This window comes from Nycticebus coucang, unplaced genomic scaffold, assembly GCF_027406575.1.
Source record: "Nycticebus coucang isolate mNycCou1 unplaced genomic scaffold, mNycCou1.pri scaffold_72, whole genome shotgun sequence".
Classification (NCBI taxonomy): Eukaryota; Metazoa; Chordata; class Mammalia; order Primates; family Lorisidae; genus Nycticebus; species Nycticebus coucang.
Genome location: NW_026515592.1, coordinates 391095 through 410952, shown reverse-complemented (window position 1 = coordinate 410952; position 19858 = coordinate 391095). Strand labels below are relative to the sequence as shown.

At 35.4% G+C, this 19858-nt stretch overlaps 1 long non-coding RNA gene and 1 pseudogene across 1 annotated transcript; one reads left to right on the top strand and one right to left on the bottom strand.

Annotated features, from left to right (window-relative positions):
• Positions 1-493: 493 nt before the first annotated feature.
• LOC128579561 (uncharacterized) lies at positions 494-19128 on the bottom strand. The gene is made up of 3 exons (XR_008378200.1): positions 19075-19128; positions 7942-8029; positions 494-547 (listed from the first exon to the last, which is right to left on the bottom strand). It is a non-coding gene; the product is annotated as an uncharacterized LOC128579561 (long non-coding RNA).
• LOC128579565 (uncharacterized) lies at positions 10952-11057 on the top strand (annotated as a pseudogene).
• Positions 19129-19858: the final 730 nt, after the last annotated feature.

Genomic DNA, 19858 nt, shown 5'->3' with positions numbered 1-19858 from the left:
CCCTTATATTGACCACCTTAATATGTTGACCAGTTTGTTATAGTCCCTTGGGTGGTCATCTTACAGAGTTTCTACTGGATTCTTTTCTCTTTTTTAGTGGACAGACTCTGCTGGTTCTTCGTCTTATGCCATTGTTCATGTTTTTAATTTGCCCTGTATTCCTTGCCCACAAATGTTTATGTATTGAAATTATAACCATCCTCTAAGTCCCAGTTCAAATCTTTCACAAGTGAGTGCTCACTAAAAAAAAAAAAAAGAAAAGAAAGAAAGAAAGAAAGAAAAACTCTACTATGTTTCTTATTTCATCTCACCCTATTTTTTGGCAGAGATTTTATAAGGCAAAGACTGTATCTTGACTATATCTCTATGCCTTATATGTAGCCCTAACGAGCAAGCTGTTCATTGTAGGATTTCAATACATATTCTGATGAAGTCTTTTCCCACCAAGGCTTATATAAATAGCACAAACTTGATTAACCAAATGTATACTTAAATTAAAGTGAGGTAGATTGTAATGAGAAGCTATGTTTCTGGATCAACTCTCCCACTGGAAACAATAAAAAAAAATGCTGGATAAAATATTTCTTTTTAAAATTGTCTTAAAAGAATTGAAAGTATATAAAGATAGTTGGAACTGCTAGGGGAAATATTTGTGGGGGATGGGAATCTGAATGCAGTGAGAGAAACCAAACATCAAAGCAACGTAAGTGCATTTTCCTATAGTCATTTGTTTATATTACACATTTTATCTTTGATCAATCAATCTAACAGAATAAGGGAACAAGGTTCTGCCTGAGATTTCATTAAAAAAAATGGACACCAAACATTAAGCTTTTCTCTTTCTCCAATCCCAAGTGAATACAAAGAATATAAAGAAGACTTTCTTGGTAGAAGTACAGTGTTTAGGAAGAAAGAAAAAAAAAGAAGGAGAGAAGTGAAAAACAACATGGTCCCTGAGAAGTTGTAGCACAGCTCTAGCCTTCTTATTATGTAGGTATAACCCACAAATTTTATTCTATTAACTTAGATTGAAGTAATCAGTTACTGGTAATGTCCTAGGCTTCTTAAGAAAAAATGCAAAATACTCTGTAGAAGGATACTTTCTCAGGGAAATTCCTATGATAATAGTTGAATAAAAATGATCAGCACACAAAGATAACCAGACATACAAGAAACAAAGCCTCATTAGTAAGAACCAGCAAAAATCAACTGAAACAGATTTCAGATGTTAGTATCACAAGACATCAATTATAAAACAACTATGTCTCCAAGTTTTAACAAAATAAAGTCTTCAAAATGCTTGCAGGAAACAATTAACAATCACATACTAAGTTCAAACAAAGAAACAAATGTCTAAAAGTAAACATCGCAAGAATTAAAATCAAATCCATACTGCATATCACAAAAAGAGACTGATATAATGACCTGGAAGATAAATAAAGATAAATTACTTGCAATGCAGCTCAAAAAGACAAAAATTTCCCAGAAGAGGACTATGGATTGGATTGATGTGACACCAAAGCAATCCATTTGTTCCAGCTCCCCACTCTGCCATTTATCACCCCTCTTTGTGTGTCTCCATGGCCATCCTCCCCTGACCTCACTATAATTTTATTTACCCTTCCCCTGCCTTTGATTTTTTTTGACACATGCATTAAATTCACCAGAAACCTGAAAAAAAAAAAAAAAAGAAAAAAGATATGACAAGGAAGGGTATAAAAAATTTGAAGAAACATTTAATGTAGGTTTAATTTGAAGCTTAGAAGGAAATAAGAGAATGTAAAAGGGGATACATTTTAAAAAACAATGCTTGAAAATTTTCTAAAATATATTAATGACATCAATAAACAATTTCAGAAAGCATAACAATCTAGGCAGAAAAAAGTAAAAAGATATTGACGTCTCTAGGCATCATCCTAAAACTGTGGAAAAATAAAGATAATGAGAAAAATATTATGAGCAATGAGAGAATAGCAGTTATGTTAACAGATGACTTCTTGATTGCAATAATGGATGACAGATAACAGTAGAATGATATTTTTTGATGAGCTGAAAGAAGTGACTGCCAACTCAAAATTCTATACCCAGAGAAAATATATATTTCCCAAATGAGGGAAAAATAGAGATTTTTTTCAAATAAGCAGACACTAAGATACATTTCTAACATAAGACTCTAAATATAAGAATTTCTTAGAATACACTTCAAGCAGAAGGAAAAATAATTCTAAAATGCAAGATTAAGATTCAGGAAGAAATAAATAACAAAGAATGCTGTAAACATTGAGCAAATATAAACCTACCTTTACTGTATAAAAGAGAATAATGTCTAGTGGTGTTAAATTAAAATGCTAGGCAGCAATACATTAGGAGGGAGATAAATGAATTAAAAATATTCTGAAGTAATATCTTGGAAGAAAGTAAAGGATTTGACTGACTTTAGTCTTTGATATGAACCAGTGTTGTAATCCTAGGCTAACTACTAACAGAAGAGAAAAAAGTATGTCCCTCCCAAACTAGCAGAGAAAAACATGGAATGATGGAGTATTAAAGGGCAGAAAAAGCAAGACAGACATACATGGCAAAAGAAGAAATAAATACTATAATTATATCTATATAAATTAAAAAACAGACTATATTAATGTTTCAAGGGATATAGATATAGGTGGAGAAATATTAAAAAAAACAATAAAATAAGGAATAAATTGCAAATAATCTTCCTAACTCCAGAGAAAAAGAAGAGGTGGTAATGACGGCAAAGGGACAATGATAGAAATGGGGCTTCTAGAAGGTTGAGAGGGTTTATATCTTGTTGTGGGTGGTGCTGATGTAGGTAACTGAGTATTAACTGTTTATATTTACATAGGAATTTTATACATTTTACTAAAAATTATTTCTACATTATTTTATAATATTTGTTTAAAAAATTTAGTAAGTTATGGATCAGAATATGTATATGTGTATATGTACAAAAGAAAATCTATGAGAATGTGAAAACTATCCTTTCCTTCATAATCCAGGAAAACTATATCTAGGGACACTGGCAGTCCTCCTCACTGGAGGGCTAGTCAAACTCTGAATAAAGTTTGTCCTAATTTGAGATAAAGTGGGCAAAATAAAACTATGTATATAGATGTATAGTTTCATGTCTTGAAAGAGATGTGTTTATTCTGAGATTTTTATCCTTCCTAGATTTTGGATTGAGTATTTTATAATGTCCTTTCTGTTATAAAATGGTGATGATAGTAGGTGGCAGGTTACTATGTAGTGTCCTTACTAAAAAAACAAAACCAGAAGAGGTCGTCTGCTAGCTCTTATAATAGACCACTGAGGAATAAGAGCCTATAATTCTCTAATCTACACATACCAGTGAAGTGATTCTGTGGTTATTTCAGGGGAAAGCTGCTTTGGATAAAAATGTGACTTGGGTATTGTAGAGTGAATGTTTGTGTTCCCCTAAAATTCATATGTTGAAATTCTAAACCCCAATTTGATAACATTGAAAAGTAAGCCCATTAGGAGATACTTAGGTCATAAAAATAAAGACCTCAAGAATCAAACTAGTGACCTAATATTAACAGACGTAAAAGTTTTCTCTCTCACTTTCTACTGTAGAGTGAGGATACAGTGAGAAGATGGCTAAATGGAAACCAGGAAGCAGTCCCTCATCAGACACCTGATTTGCTAGGTGCCTGTACTATGAGAAATAAATGTCTGCTATTTAAAACAACCAGTTGGATGGGCGGCGCCTGTGGCTCAGTGAGTAGGGCGCCGGCCCCATATGCCGAGGGTGGCGGGTTCAAACCCAGCCCCGGCCAAACTGCAACAAAAAAATAGCCGGGCGTTGTGGCGGGCGCCTGTAGTCTCAGCTGCTCGGGAGGCTGAGGCAAGAGAATCACGTAAGCCCAAGAGTTAGAGGTTGCTGTGAGCCGTGTGACACCACGGCACTCTACCAGAGGGCGGTACAGTGAGACTCTGTCTCTACAAAAAAAAAAAATAAATAAAAAAATAAAACAACCAGTTGGTTGCTGGTATTCTGTTATAGAAGCTCTAAGAGAATAAGACAGATATGAACTAAAAGAACTTCATTCAGAAAGAAGGGAGCCAAACATGGAATGTGGGATCATTTTGTAATATGCTATATTAAATGTGAAAACAGTAAGGGTAAGAGCCAAGGGAAGAAAATAAGGGCTCTGGGAAACTTCATATAGACATGCAGGAAGTTATATCTAGGGCCCCAGATGGATAGATGGCTTCATTTTCTGTATTAGTGCTCGCATATGACATTTTATGCTGCTTATGGATATACATTTTCATTTCTGGAGGCTGTGCGTTATGTAGTCTCCATAATTAAATATGTCTCTTGTATAAATATCTGAATCAGTTCAAATGCAAAATTAATATAGGGTAATAATATGTTCTAATTATACTATATCATGTACCATAGAATATATTTACTTACGTATTTTTTTTTTTTGAGACAGAGTTTCACTTTGTCACCCTCAGTAGAGTGCTGTGGCGTCATAGCTCAAAGCAACCTCAAACTCTTGGGCTCAAGAGATTCTCTTGCCTCAGCCTCTCAAGTAGCTAAGACTACAGATGCCTGCCACAACACCCAGCTATTTTTAAAGATGAGCTCTTGCTGGTTCAGGCTGGTTTGGAACTCCTGAGCTCAGGCTTCCAGAGTGCTGGGATTACAGGTGTGAGCCACCAGCCCAGCCAACATATTTATTTATTTATTCATTTATAATTATTATTATTATTTTATTATTGGGGATTCATTGAGGGTATAAGAAACCAGGTTACACTGATTGCATTTGTTAGGCAAAGTCCCTCTTACAATCCTGTCTTGCCCCTAAAAGGTGTGGAATGCACCAAGGCCCCACCCCCTCCCTTCTTCCCTCTCTCTCCTCTTCCTTTCCCCACCCCTCCCTCCTTCTTTCTCACTCTGCTCTCCCCTTCCCCCACCCCTACCGTGTCCTTAATTGTCATTAATTGTCCTCACATCAAAATTGAGTACATAGGATTCACGCTTCTCCATTCTGTGATGCTTTACTAAGAATAATGTGTTCCACTTCCATCCAGGTTAATACAAAGACTATAAAGTCTCCATTTTATTTTAAATGGCTGAATAGTATTCCTTGGTATACATATACCACAGCTTGTTAATCCATTCCTGGGTTGGTGGGCATTTAGGCTGTTTCCACATTATGATTAATAGAGCATAATTATTTTATAGTCATTATGTATTTTTATTTTTATTAATTAATTTCTCTTAAATCTCTTATTTTTTCTGTTGTCAAATGTCACCATTCTCATTTTACAGGTGAGGAGTCTTAAGTTCAAAGAATTGAGCAACTTTGTCAGCTACTAGAATTACATCCCTGAGGTCCAACTTCAAAACTCTGCCCTAGCTACTTTGCTGCTTTGTTTCACCACAGCATTAACATTCAAAGATCATTTGTATAAAGATTAAAATGCCATTTACTCTTTTAAATCACCTTCCTAACTCACTCAGGCAACTTCTATCAATCCCTTGGAGGAAAGGACAGACTTTCCCAGAAACACAATTAACAACACCAGGACATGCATAAAGGGTTGCAAGAGAAATTCAGAAACTTGGGCATAAATCCCATCCAAAATAAAACCACAGCATCTTTAATCAAGGCCTGGCAGTCATCATTATCATTTCTTTGAGACTAGAACTGGTAATGTGGGCTATCCCACTAGGCCTTTAATACTTGGTTAGAAACGAATCCAAGAAGTTGACTAGCAGGACAATTCCAGCAGTACAAACATGAATCGAATCTGTAATTCTCTTCCTCATTACCACAAAACAGTTAGTTCCTGCCCTGAATTCACTTTGAAGACAATGAATGCTTTGGAGAAACTGTACAAAGCATTGAAAACAGGGCCAAAAGTAATAAATATGGACTGCCAAAAAAACGTTAACCAATTTCCTCTATAAGTCAAGTCTATTGTCAATTTACAATAATTCTGAAGGTTGAACTAGAGGGATGCAATTAGTAAACTAACTTGCAGGGTTTGCCTCCAATCTAAAAGGGAGTTTTCTTTCACCTGTATAAAATTAAACAGCTGGTAATTATATCTCCTGTTAGGAAGAGATTAAAATAATAAAATAAAAATAAACCAATGCTTTACTATGGAATCTAATCTCTCCCATTATCCCACACATTCACATAAACTCTCCTCCCAGTGGAATTCTTTTCACTCAGCAGGATGAAGATCATCTTCTCAGCAGCCTAACTCAGCAAGGCCAGCCACTTTCCTTCCTTCCTGACTTCCCCTTTAGAACTTATTCAAAGGGAAGACAAAGGACCTGCAAGTGGATGGGAGTTGTTTTGTGCCTGGCCCTTAGGGGTACTTTATTTTTCTTTCTTTTTTTTTTTTTTTAATTTTAGTTTTTTTTTTTTTGTAGAGACAGAGTCTTACTTTATGGCCCTCGGTAGAGTGCCGTGGCCTCACACAGCTCACAGCAACCTCCAACTCCTGGGCTTCAGTGATTCTCTTGCCTCAGCCTCTCAAGTAGCTGGGACTACAGGCGCCCGCCACAACGCCTGGCTATACTTTATTTTTCTTAAAAAGATTATGTCAACCTTCCTGTAGCCAAAAATAAAAACAAAACAAAATACTAAAACAAATTTCTCAGGCAGTTTGAATTAAAAATACAAAGAACCGAGATATATTTTTAATTTATTCATAATTAGTTTACAGATTGGCCCACACTGAGACTCCAAAATCAGCACACCACCTGGGGATAAGGGCTATTGCAATTATCAGAAGCAAGCCAAAAGCTACCTTTTGTTCTTGCTAAAATCTTCTTTAAAAAAAAAAAATCTTCTAGCAAATGATTTTCTATTTCCTATTTAAAGTGGATTACATAGCAAACACAACAGTGGCTGGAGAGCAAAGAATTTGCCATCGTTTTATTACCTGCCAAATATAAATTAGTTTATTGTGGTTTACTCCTGCCAGGCGACCCTTCTCCTTGTCCATCAGGCCAGTGGGCTATGAAGTCCTTCCTAAACAGGAGGCTGTCAGTTATGTTCCCTGTCCACTGTCTTCTACATCTTACAGTGTCTCTTGGCTCGGGTAGCAAGGTTGTGAGCTTGAATTGGCCCCAACAAATTGCCTCCACTTGCTAGCTATCACTGTGAAATCTCTGCAGGCATGTATGAGGCCCTCCTCCAGGTATAACGAAGAAACCCTACTAATTTCACTTTGTAATAACTACAGGATACAGAAATTATATTTGCTCCATTAGATGGAATCACAGAAATGTGGAGAAAGGTTAGCTTTATATAGTGAAAGTCACAGTTAGATTAAGGAAAAAAATCACTTTGTTAACGTAGAGTGTTTCCTCATTGGTAACACCCTACATTAAGGTGCCATTTATGAATAGTTTATTATTATTTATTAATGTCTGAAGTACTTTATAGCATGCTAGATAACAACTTAAATTCATGTGTTAAAGATGCACATACATGGTTTAATACAATTTATGTCTTATTCTTTAAAACAGCTTCCCTTGGTATCATCCATTAAGCATTTATTACTAATGCATTTTATAACATTCTTTATAATACATTATTTGAGCAAGTAGCTACATTTAGTGATCATTTCATAAATAAGAATAACATATTTATAAATGGCACCTTAATTTGAAGTGTTACCTTCACATTACTATATAGCTGCTCACCATTCATCTCATTTTGTGATTATTCTCCAAATGCACCACTTAATAAAATAGACACTAAGTTCTATTTCCCTTCATCTGATTAAAAGTTTATTGAGTCATTTTCTCCATCTGATTTCAGATGTTGGTAGCTTGGAAGTTTTAGTGTGATTTCTGACAAAACCAAACTTTTAGTACAACGATATTTCTGAAAAGATGATTAACAGTAGAAATAGAGAATTATTTACCGTATTGGACAGAGCCTGTTGTTTGGATTCTTTGTAAAATTCAATTTTTCTACTAGAAAGAACAATCCAGGAAGTAGACCAGTTTTTCCTTAGAAAAAAACAAAGAGGAAAAAAGCATTATCAGTTGAAGAAATCATTTATAGATACAGTATGAGCAACATTTGGAATGAGTAAATACCATCTTTATTTTTAACTAGTCTTCCTGGAAGTATTCTCTTTATTAAAATCTATAGGTGCCATGAAATTTAGGTGACAATAAAGACATTCTGTAATTACTGAAAAGCATGGTCTTTATAGTAAAAGTTTTTCAATTTATAAATCTTCCTGAAATCTTTTCCAACTACTAAAATTCCTATTTTTATGTAACCATGTGCCTTGCTCTCATAAAAAGTCTATATTTCTACATCAAGCCAAAAATAGCAAAGTAAAAATAGAAATCAGAATCCCTTCCTTCATTTTGTCTTCTCTTCATTGGTTTAGTATATTTCAGAGGATGAAAAACTAACCAGCTCATATGTCATTGCTTAATTTAAAATATTTTCATAATGTTGAATCTCACTGGAAATCAAAGAAATGCAAACAAACACAGAGGCATACTTTTTCCCTCTTTGCCCATCAATTTGTCCAGGATTAAAAGGAATGATAACATCTAGGGTTAATGAGAGTATAGGAAATGGGTTCTCTCATACCCGATAGGTGGGAGTATAAACTGGTATGTCCTTTCTGGAGTGCCATTGACAATATATTTTTAAAACAATCTTTAAAAATATGCATATCTTTTGCCTTTACGTGTTCATTACTATTAATTTAAATTTATTCTAAAGAAAAATATCTCACTCATTGTTAAGGCTGTATGTTTAGAAACAAATGTACATCATTATTTGTTAATTCTGTACCAAAAATATCAAAAAATAAGAGATTAGTTAAGTAAATTGCATATGGTAGATTCATATAATGAAATAATGAACCCTACACTTCAGAAGAATACTGACATGGGAAGATTTTAATGCAAACCATAATGCAATCTATAGTCCAAAACTCCATGCTGTGCTGTCTTCGTCACCCATCTGAAACCTTTCTGATTATTATTATCATTTTTAAGGAAGCAGGAAACTTTTTTGAGGATGAGAAAGGTAGGCTTACAGAGTAAGAAAGTTTATAAAGTGGGATACATTCACCATGGACATGAACAGGCCTCCATTACTAGAGAAAGTAGGCAAAGAGGCCCCTCTGATCATTAATTCCATTCATTAAAAGACAAGATATTGCTTTTTCAAATGTGCCTCCATGACTTCCTTGTATATTACTTATAATAAATTTTAAAATATTTTTAAAATTTCATTCTCTCTTATCCCATTAAAAAAATAAGTTCCCAAATGGTAAAAACAATTTCATCTTTATAGAGGTATCCGCAGTTCCTAACATACTGCCTTGAACAGAATAGAAACAAAATATATATTTATTGAATTGGTGAGTGCACTTTGGCATGGAAAAAAGTCTGACTATGATAATACTTAAATCAGGTAGTAAAATCATGGCTTTTTCTTTTCCTTTATATTTTTTGGTGTTTACCAACTTTTCTACATTAAGCATACATTATTTCTACAGTTAGACTATGTGTGTGTTTGTGTTGTGAAAAGTATTCTTTTTAGATGACAAAGCATTAAGGAGATTAATATACATAAGTTTCTATCCATTATATCATATTGCTGCAGCTTGCTTTGGCTTAATATTAACTTAAAATAGTTGAATTCAACTTTTAAAATATTTACAGAAAGATTTCATTCGGGTCAATAGAAAACCCCACAAACATATTTTTTAAATGACCATTCAACAACTTTGTGTCATTTATTTCCATTTGTCTCTTAGAATCTAGGATCTTGATGAAAAGACAGCTTTGATTCAGCAAGGTTAGTGTTTGCAAAAATTAGGTTGCTCTTACACGTCTGACGCTTTTTTAACGACGCGTCATTGTGTTATTATAAAAAAGAACAGGATAAACAGACACACAAGAAACACAATGTGTATTTTCCAACATAGAAATACAAACATCACGTTCTTGGATCCTCTTGTCTTTAAATGAAGAGTCAATTTTTCAATTAAATAATGAAAAGATGTAAAGAAGTAATGCAGGAAGAAAATCATATAGGTGTTTTCTTCTGCCCTACTGCTCATTTCTCCTTTTAGGTACCGGTAGCTGCCTAAAAGGTGAACTGAAGGAGCCATAGCTTTCATATGCTACAGGTTGTAATATTACATGGCCCCAAATAGCAGAAAGAGAAACGTTAGAAAGACTGCTGGTCTAGTCTGGGCATCTTCTGTGAGCATCCTTATTTTATTATTTTAACCATATGTGATGAGAGAGTATGGAACACCCTCACACATGACGAATCCATATTTAACCTGCCTGTTACATTTCCCACTATATTTTTTATCTTTTGGCAAGGAGATACTATACCTTATTTGCGTCCTATCTATAGTAAGTCCTGGTTAAATGGTTTTGATTTGAATCTGTTTCAGATGTTGATCGTTTATAAACTTTCTGGCAAAACTTCTCCTTCCTTAAAGTTGGAACTGGAACTGGTTAGAACTAACGTTGCATGAAATTCAATTATCTCATTGTTCTTGATTAGGACTTTGAACTGCTGTGAACTGTGTTCTTATTACGTGAACAGAAGAATGAGCTGGAGAGGGTAGGAACCACAGGTCTTGGAACTTTAGTAATATAAATTGCTTTGACACCTTAAATACAGTGCTATTTCTTTTTGTGTTCGTAAACTGTAAACATTATCTTTATCATATTAGAATAAAAGTGAAAGCATTTAAATCTATTGCTTGGAAAGAATGTCATTTCAAAATGAAGAATAAAATGCTGCTGACGACCTTTTAGATGTCCTTCTTTCATTTCATTTCCCCCCATGATTTCTTTTAAAATAATAACTAGCATAAGTTATTTTGAGTTCCTACTGTAAATTTGATCATTTAGCATAGGTTTAACTTCGCAATCAAAAATGATAAGGTACGTTAGTGTGCTAGAGTCCTCGAAGAGTAACTGCTGACCTTATTCGCTGGCTGTGACCCTAATGGCACAGTCAGTCACCAGGTTAGTGACATGGGAAAAAAAAAATGATAAGGTACGAATAATGTCCTTATTTACTAATGGACGAAAATGAGGATCAGAGAGTTTAGGTGATGTACTTAAGGTCATACCTTTATATTTATAGTTAAACCCAGTCTTTCTGACTCCAAAACTTATAATCTGTTCATTACTTTTTTAAAGGGTGAAGCAGTACTACCTTAGTTAAGGATATTGTCAATGTCAAATTTCAACAAGTTAGTGTGCACAGCCTGTGACAAAATATCAGCCATCTGAATTCTGTCATTAGCTAATTTACCTTATTCTTATTAGAAAATTAGGGGAAAGACTCACCACTCCCAAGCTCTCTTCCCTTAGAATTTGCACTGTTTCAAGGAGTAGGATCACGTACCGTTTTATTCCTCGTAAGAAATCAGAAGTAGGTGTATGTTCCTAACTGGGTGGAACCTGTCTCTTTCCTACAAGGGATTATTCTGGTCTCAGTAAGGAACAAATCATCTGTATTCGGTAAGGATCATAAAACCAGAAAGGGAGTCAAGAGCCTGTAGTCTAGGAGTAGCTGAGACTTCATCTAATGGGAACAACTTTTAACCTATGACTCAAGTCTGACCCTTCCTCTCTGAACAAAATACTCTAGCAGCTTGATCATTGTCCGTACAATATCTGTTCAGTCCATTCCTCATTCTGATATGTTTGACTAATTGTGATGGAATAGTTCTTAGGATCTCAGCGGAATGGCCTTTTCACTCAGTTACTTAACACAGTGAGACATTGTCATCCCTGGAGAGAACATGGGAAGAATCAGTTGGCAAGATTTTGCTCCAAGTGAAACCTTTAATATTTTCCATATGCAACCAAGTAACTATAGGTGACTGCTATTCAGTGTATTGGGTGACACCTCAGAAAGTTAGTAACTTCTGTAAGCTTAAAGGACTTAGCCAGGACAGGTGAGTCTAGCAGTTTTGGATAAAATTTTTCAAATAAACCTTTCTAAAATGAAGTTGTTTTTAGAATCATAAAAGTTCGTCTAATCCCCCAGTCTCCCTGCACCCACAAAGAGAGACACCATCTCTGGTCTTTTAGGTCCTTTCCAGGATGGGGCACAGTATCTGACCTTCAGTAGTTGATCATTAAAGGTTTTTTGAGTAAAAGTACAGGTATATATGGATTTTCAAATTTCAAAGGGTCATGCATCAAGATTTTTCCTGCTCTGTGTTGACTATTGTTTACCAACAAAGACAAAGAAAAAAAGAGAAAAAAGTTAAATTTCCCTTCTTTGTCCTTTACTATTTTAATACAGCACTGCTAGCATTCCTTTTTTCCCTAAATTATTTAACCCTGAACATTTAGGCTATTTTTCCAATATATAATTCTAGTGGCTGATCCCTGAGCTTCTTCCAAGGGTCTTCCTAAGTCTCATACCTACACAAATACTATGAGCTTGCTTTGGGCCCCATGGTGTGCCACACATGGCGCCTGGTATTCTATATGAATCATGTAATTTAATCACTAAACCAGTCATAAGTACCTGCTAAACATTTACAACATGCTAAACACAATTCTCAGGGCTTAAAATATTAAGGAAAATAAGAGATACATAAAAAACTTTACCTCTAACTATAGAAAGATGGGAAATAATCATGGAAAGAAATAATCCTCCAAATAATTTCAGTAGGTGGGCTTAACCTCATATTATGGATGAGAAAACTGAAGCATAGGGATGTTGCATTCTCACCAAGGGCAAATAAGTCATAAAGATGGGGTTCAACCACCAAGCCTCCTAGACCCTGAGGCCCCTGCTCATTCCAGCCTCCCCAGAGAAGGCGGCATGCAGCCACCCTTGTGCTCAGCTTGCCTGTGTGGGGCCTCAACGTAGGAGCTAAGAGAGGGAGTCACAGAACTGTTTCCAAAGAATTGCCAGACCTTCTTTCTCCCTTGGAGCAAAGTCACTCTTAGCTTGACCTAGATTGTCCCCTGGTGTTGCCCTGCAAACCCTTTATCCCCGCCTGCCATCCATTCCATACCCTGTCAGGTCCGCACATTTCATCACAACTTGGAGAGCATTCTTTTCTATTTTTTCACAGGAAGAGATAAAAATCAAGCTGTGAGATAGATGTAAGGGGTAAATAAGACATACGGTTCAAAAAATATCTAATTTTAGTAAATCCAAAGTCCCATGAATAAGCGAGGCAGTCCCCGGTCTCCATACAGATTTATAGGAAATCAGGTAAAGGATTAATCCTAGTGACTCAGGGCAGGAAACAGATACCAGGACAAGAAATTCAGGTGTTTATTTTATTAATATTTTGACACACAGAAAAAAATCGCATCTCAGAGGGGAGAAAGGTACTGACTACAATTAGGAAGGGGGGAGAACTAAATTTGTATTAGGGCAATTATATATAATTTATGCAATCAGTGGGGCATTTATCCAAGTGAAACCCTTCACAAAACTTTCCTAAAAACAGATCTTGAGTTGTGAAGTTGCAAAATGCCAAAAAGAAAACCAAACTAAACTGAAAACAAACACAAAAAGCACCTATAAAACAATAACCAAAAACTCAGTGTGGACATCAGCTTGACATTCTACACAATGAACACCGGATGGCAGCACATAATAACAGCAACTTTGTCACTGCTCGTCTGGAAGAAAGCTTGATGGAAAACCGCCCTTAAATTTTTCATTGCCATTCTAAGAATCTGTTAGCTTCAGCTCTAGGTTTAACACATTTGCTTGCTCTAAACACCAAAGCTTTATATTCTACACTCACTTCTCTTATGCCTTCTTGAGGTAACAACACATTGACAAACCAAAAAAGCCAGAGGAAAACACACATGTGATTACTTTGCAAATTTTAGCCTCCCCTATTTGGGCCATCTGCCTTTTTTACCTGACTTGGTCATGCTGGATTTGATTTGATTCTGCACCAGTGATGGAAGTGAAAGTGATTTACTCTAGTGTCTCTGACTGATTTACTGCAAAATCACTCTGACACTGTTAAATGTTCAGACTTGTTCTCAAACTGGTAGGTCTAGGAATGTATTTTCTCTCTCACATTCTAAGCTTCTTATGATTTATGACTGCTAAAAGGTGTGTTAAAGAGACAGTGAAGTATAAAGGACACACATTTCTGTCAGTGTTGCAAGAAATAGAGAAAGACAGATATAGCCATGAAGCATTTATTATGATCCTGAGCAGAAAATACTAAAGAAAAGATATGTTTGCATTAGGCAGGCACCTTAGTATCACAGGAAGTCCATTCTAAATAACAATTGTTCAAGCAAATAAAGTTTAGGATGAAAGCAGGCACTAGCAGACATAACCACTGCACTGCCCTGTTCTGCGTTTTTTTTAATACCCATATTTATGTCCATGTCTTCACTCCCAAGTATTTCTCTCTGAGCAAGAGAACAGAGGAAGAATCTACATGTAATAAGAAGTATGACATACAAAGGAGCCGGCTAAGGAGAAGGACTGACTGGGTGCATAGGGAGAGGCTAGCAGAGCATGTTGAAATAGTGCATTGAAATTAACTTTACTAGGGGCTTGTAGAATTTTAGAGAGGACAGGGTTACTCACGTTTGGGGGATGGACATCTTTAAATAAATTCCTAAATTTAATCAGAAAAACTGACGTAGATTTTTGATGTTCAAAATTAAAATTGAAGTTGAATGCTGAATATATTCCTTTTTTTTTTTTTTGAGATAGAGTCTCACTATGTCATCCTTGGTAGAGTGCTGTGGCATCACAGCTCACAGCGACCTCACACTCTTGGGCTTAAGTGATTCTCTTACCTCAGACTCCCAAGTAACTGGGACTACAGGTGCCCACCACAGCACCCGGCTATTTTTTGTTGCAGTTGTCAAGGTTGTTTAGCTGGCCTGGGCTGGGTTCGAACCTGCCAGCCTTGGTGTATGTGACTGGCATTGTAACCACTGTGCTATGGGTGCAGAGTCGAATCTTGAATATATTCTGCTTTTAAATCTACCAGTGTGTCACCAAGGAAATGTGTACAACCTCATTCCAAAATAAGCCTAAATGTATGATCTTTTTTGAATGTAAGATATAGCCAAGGAATTCATCTTCCTTGTAGCCTCTCCTGTTCATACTTAGGGATCAGTCAAAATTTCCTTAGATAGAAATAGAAATAATTAAATACGAATAAAAGAGAAAACAAGAAGGAGGAAAATGGAAGATAAAACAGCACAAAGTACAGATAATCTAGAATGGATTTATGAGCAGAAAACGTTGTAGAAATTAATAAAATGATATTTATTAAGTGAAAATTGAAGTCTTTAGTACAGTTGATGTCCTGAGATAAAAAGATAATTTTTAGTCCTTGACTTCAAACAGATGAAAGCAAAAGATAAAAAACAAACATATTTCAATCAGAAGGCAGGACTAAATTCTGTCATACTAAGTCTGCATAAAATAGGAGAAAGGAGAGGTTAATACAGGTGACCAAGACTCTCCATTTGTACAATACTAAGTAATAATAGAGTTTACATTGTATTAATAATTATTACTTAAAACTTGTAAAACATTTAGCCAAGTTCTTGACAGAGTAAGCATCTATTAATATTGCCTATTAACTCATTAAAATTTATAAAAAGATATAAAGATTGTTGAGAAATGTTACAAAGCCTATCAAAGGAAATTTTACATAAAAATACAAATTATACCAAGTATGGTATATTATTAGTTGCTAAATTATAAATGTGATTAAAACAAGATTAAATCATGTGATCAAAACATGATTTTTAAAGTTATAAGTAAACAACATTTTTGGTGTTAGTGATGAAAGTGTAAAGCAGTATGGGAATACAAAATACGAGTCATAAAAAAACGGTCATGTAATTTGATCAAGTAGTCCAAGTTTAGCATTGATCTCTAGAAAATATAAAATAATAATTGATAAGCAGTAGGAGGGTTCACTGTAATTATAAGTATTAGCATAAAACTGAACTCAACTTAAAAATCAAATTTTAAAGGACAGTAGAAATGATTCAGTATATTATAGACCATCAACACGGTAGGATAGCATATGTTATTATCTTGTTGATTATACATACAATATTCAATATGTGAAGTATTTACAATAAAAACAAACAAACAAAAACCACCATAAACTTGTAGGAGATATTTCCAATATCAAAATTTGTCAAAATGTTATCAGAAATATATTAAGAGTTTCCTCAATTTATAAAAAAAAGGAAAAACCTCAATAGAAAATAATCAAAGTTTATAAATAGGCAATTCTTAGAATGCAGAATCTGAATGACTCTAAACAGACAAAGTTGTTCAACTGCAATACCAGTCAGCAGAATACAAATAAAAGTGACATTGAGGTAACATTCTATGGCCACCAATTTAGTGAAGTAAGAGAGTAAGATAATGCCGTATGCTGATGAGATTATGGGAAATGAGATCCCTTCTGCACTGCAGAGCAGTTATGTGAACAGGGGCACTCATTCAGGAGAAAGTCTGGCAGTGGTATTCAGTGGATTTACAAATGTACATAACTTAACACCAAGTGATCTGTGCTCCTGGCTATATTACCCTGAGAGTTCCTAACAGGTTAAAAGGACACATATGTGTGATACATTGAAATGTTGTCTTGGATGGAACGAGTTAGAGGAAGTTTAGGGTTTGTACCTGAGGGACTGGGTAAGTAAAATTTAGTATATAGTCATGTGTCACTTAATGACATTTGGAGAAATGTGTCTAAGCTTAGGTACTTTTATCATTGTATGAAAACCACTGACTGTCCTTATACAAACCTAGATGGTATAGCCCACTACACACCTAGGCTGTGCTATAGCCTATGGCTTCTGGGTTACAAACCTGTACAGTCTGAATATTGTAGACAACTGTAAGACAATGGTAAGTGTGTTTAGATCTGTACCCAAACATAGACAAGGAACAGTAAAAATCAATATTATAATCTTATGAGATCACCGTCATATATGCAGGTCATCATTAACCACAGTGTCTTTGCACAGGGTGCAAAGGGCAGTAATTGGGAAAAATGACCTAGCTTTGAATACATTCATATACTGTATGACAATGCCTCAGTCAAACACAGACCATATATAGATGTTGGTCCTATACGATCACAATGGAGCTGAAAAATCCCCGTCATCTAGTGACATCCTGTTCATTGTAACATCATTGTACAATGTTTTACCTTTTCCATGTTTAGATATGTTTAGATACACACACACACAAATTATGTTAAGATTGTCTACAGTGCTCAGTGTAGTAACATGGTAAATGTGTAGCCTGGGAGTGAGCGACAGCCTAGGTGTGTAATAGGCCATACCATGTATGTTTGTGTAAATACACTCTATGAAGTTTGCACAATGACAAAATCACCTAATGACTTATTTTCCCCATGGTTAAGAAACACAGGTCTGTCTAGCACCATAGAAAGATGTCCAAACACTAACGTTGAATGAAAGTAGTAAGAACCATAATGTAATTTACTACACAAAAATGCTTATGCAATACAACACATTCACATACACACAACTACACACTACTTTTAAGGTGACACAGATATTCTGATACATACATATATATATGAAAGTGGATTTGATGAACACACATTAAATGCATTAAATTGGAGGTCTAAAGGGGATGGAAGTGAGGATTAGAAACAAAAAATAAAATAAAACCAGTTAGACATCATTCCCAGAGTAATGATAACACAAGGCCACAAACTCAATTCTGTATATCTATGGTGAAAATAAAAAAAAGGAAAAAAAAAAAAAGGAAAAACTAAAATTTGTATAACTTTAAGTGAGAAAAGCTGAAAGAATGCATAATAGTTTACAAATAGATTGAAATAATGAAACTGCCTGCAAATGTTTATATGAAATTAAACTGCAGCATGCAAATTGTACAACAACATATTAAAGTAAAAGCAAATAAACCAAGTACACAATAGTATACAATGATCACAACTACCAAAAATCATATTCATGTGAGTGGGTTAGGGGAAGGGCCCTATTCTGGTCCTTTGCTTCCTCCTGGCCCTGCCTTCTCAGAGATGTTACAAAGTTTGCTATGGATCGGCAAGGATACTTTACATAACCCCCATGGTAGGGCATCATCTTGGTTTCTTGTAATATCCCTCCCCCCCACCCCCTCACCCCCCGTCTTCTTTGCATGAGGCTGGAGAGTAGGATTGACCAATGATGTTACCTCCTTTCTCCCATCAAGCCCCAGTGAAGGGTTGACGTGGGAAATGAGATTAAACCATGAGGATTTTTTTATCCATGCTGTTGGTGAGGTAAGAAAGGGTCCTGATTTACTTGTCTAAAAATATAGTTCAACTACTTCATCCTTTAAACAATTGCTCCCCTAATTTACTGTAGGGATTTTTTTTTTCGTTTTTTTCTTTTTTAGACAGAGTCTTGCTCTGCTGCCCAGTCTGAAGCTGAAGTCTAGTGGCCCAATTATAGTTCACTATAGACTTAAACTCCTGGGCTCAAGAGACTGTCCTGATTTAGCCTCCAGAGTAGTTTGCACTACAGGCATATACCACCACCACTAGCTAATTTTTCTTTTTTTGTAGATACAGGGTCTCACTCTTGTTCAGGCTGCTCTCAAACTCCTGAGCTCAAGGAATCCTTCTGCCTTGAATCCTTAAGTGCTAGAATTACAGGCATGAGACACTCACTACACCCTCCAGGAAATTTTTATGTAATGCAAATAAGTCCTTTTATTCCAAAATCTGTTAATTCCAGAATTCAAGATCCATTGCCTTACTTCCTTTAATTTTTTTTAAAGAACTTATACTTTAAAAGGACAAGAAGCATTTCATATCTGTATGCTCTGTGTAATAATATGTACTGTTGTGCCTTTCTTCAAAAACTACAATTATATTAAAAATAATGTTGATCATAGTGGTAGCAAAAGGGACCAGTCTGTTACCATAGGGCCTTGCTTCCCAAACAATAGCAGTGATACAAGTTAAGGATACAGGAACTAGCATAGTTATATAAAAGTGGGTCAAATAACTTTTTATTACCTTAGTTTCTTTCCTCCATCTGCAATTTTAGCTTTTTGAAGATAACCTTCTTTTTCAACCATCTGCAAGAAGAATGCATATGTTAAAACTGTGACAAACTCATATGCATTGTTAGTTTGAATGAATCTATGCTTTTCAAGAATCATTGCAGTGATGGACGTTTCCTGTCATAGAACTTCATTAATAATGCACAGATAGCTTATGGGAAGTGCCTGCAAGATCATAATCATTACAAGCCATTGAAGAGACAAAGACATATTGTGAAGAAGAACGTGAAGGATTTGTTGGACAGCAATACACCTTTACTCACTTTTCTTTCTGGGCATCGAAGGCTGTAGGTTAAAAAATAGACTGAAAATGGTAACACGAAGACAAATGTAATGCCTTCTTAATTTTACTTATTGTTCTTGGAAAAGTTCTTCCTTTTTTAACATCCCCATATACCTGCTGAGGCTGAGTGTACGGGTGTGGGTCAAATTCAATGGGACCATATAACTTGGCCAGTTGAGTCATGGAAGGGCATTTAAAACACAACAATTCACGTGTCACAAGCAGTTTTCAAGACACTGTTGCAGCACTGCCTCACTGCCTTCTTCCATGATGTGGGATTACTTCTTTTTCCTATTTGTATGTAATATACTGGCTTTCAATGCTAATACAATTGCAACTTTCTTTCTTTCTTTTTTTTGAGACAGAGTCTCACTGTGTCGCCCTCAGTACAGTGCTGTGGTGTCACAGCTCATAGCAACCTCTAACTCTTGGACTTAAGCGATTCTCTTGCCTC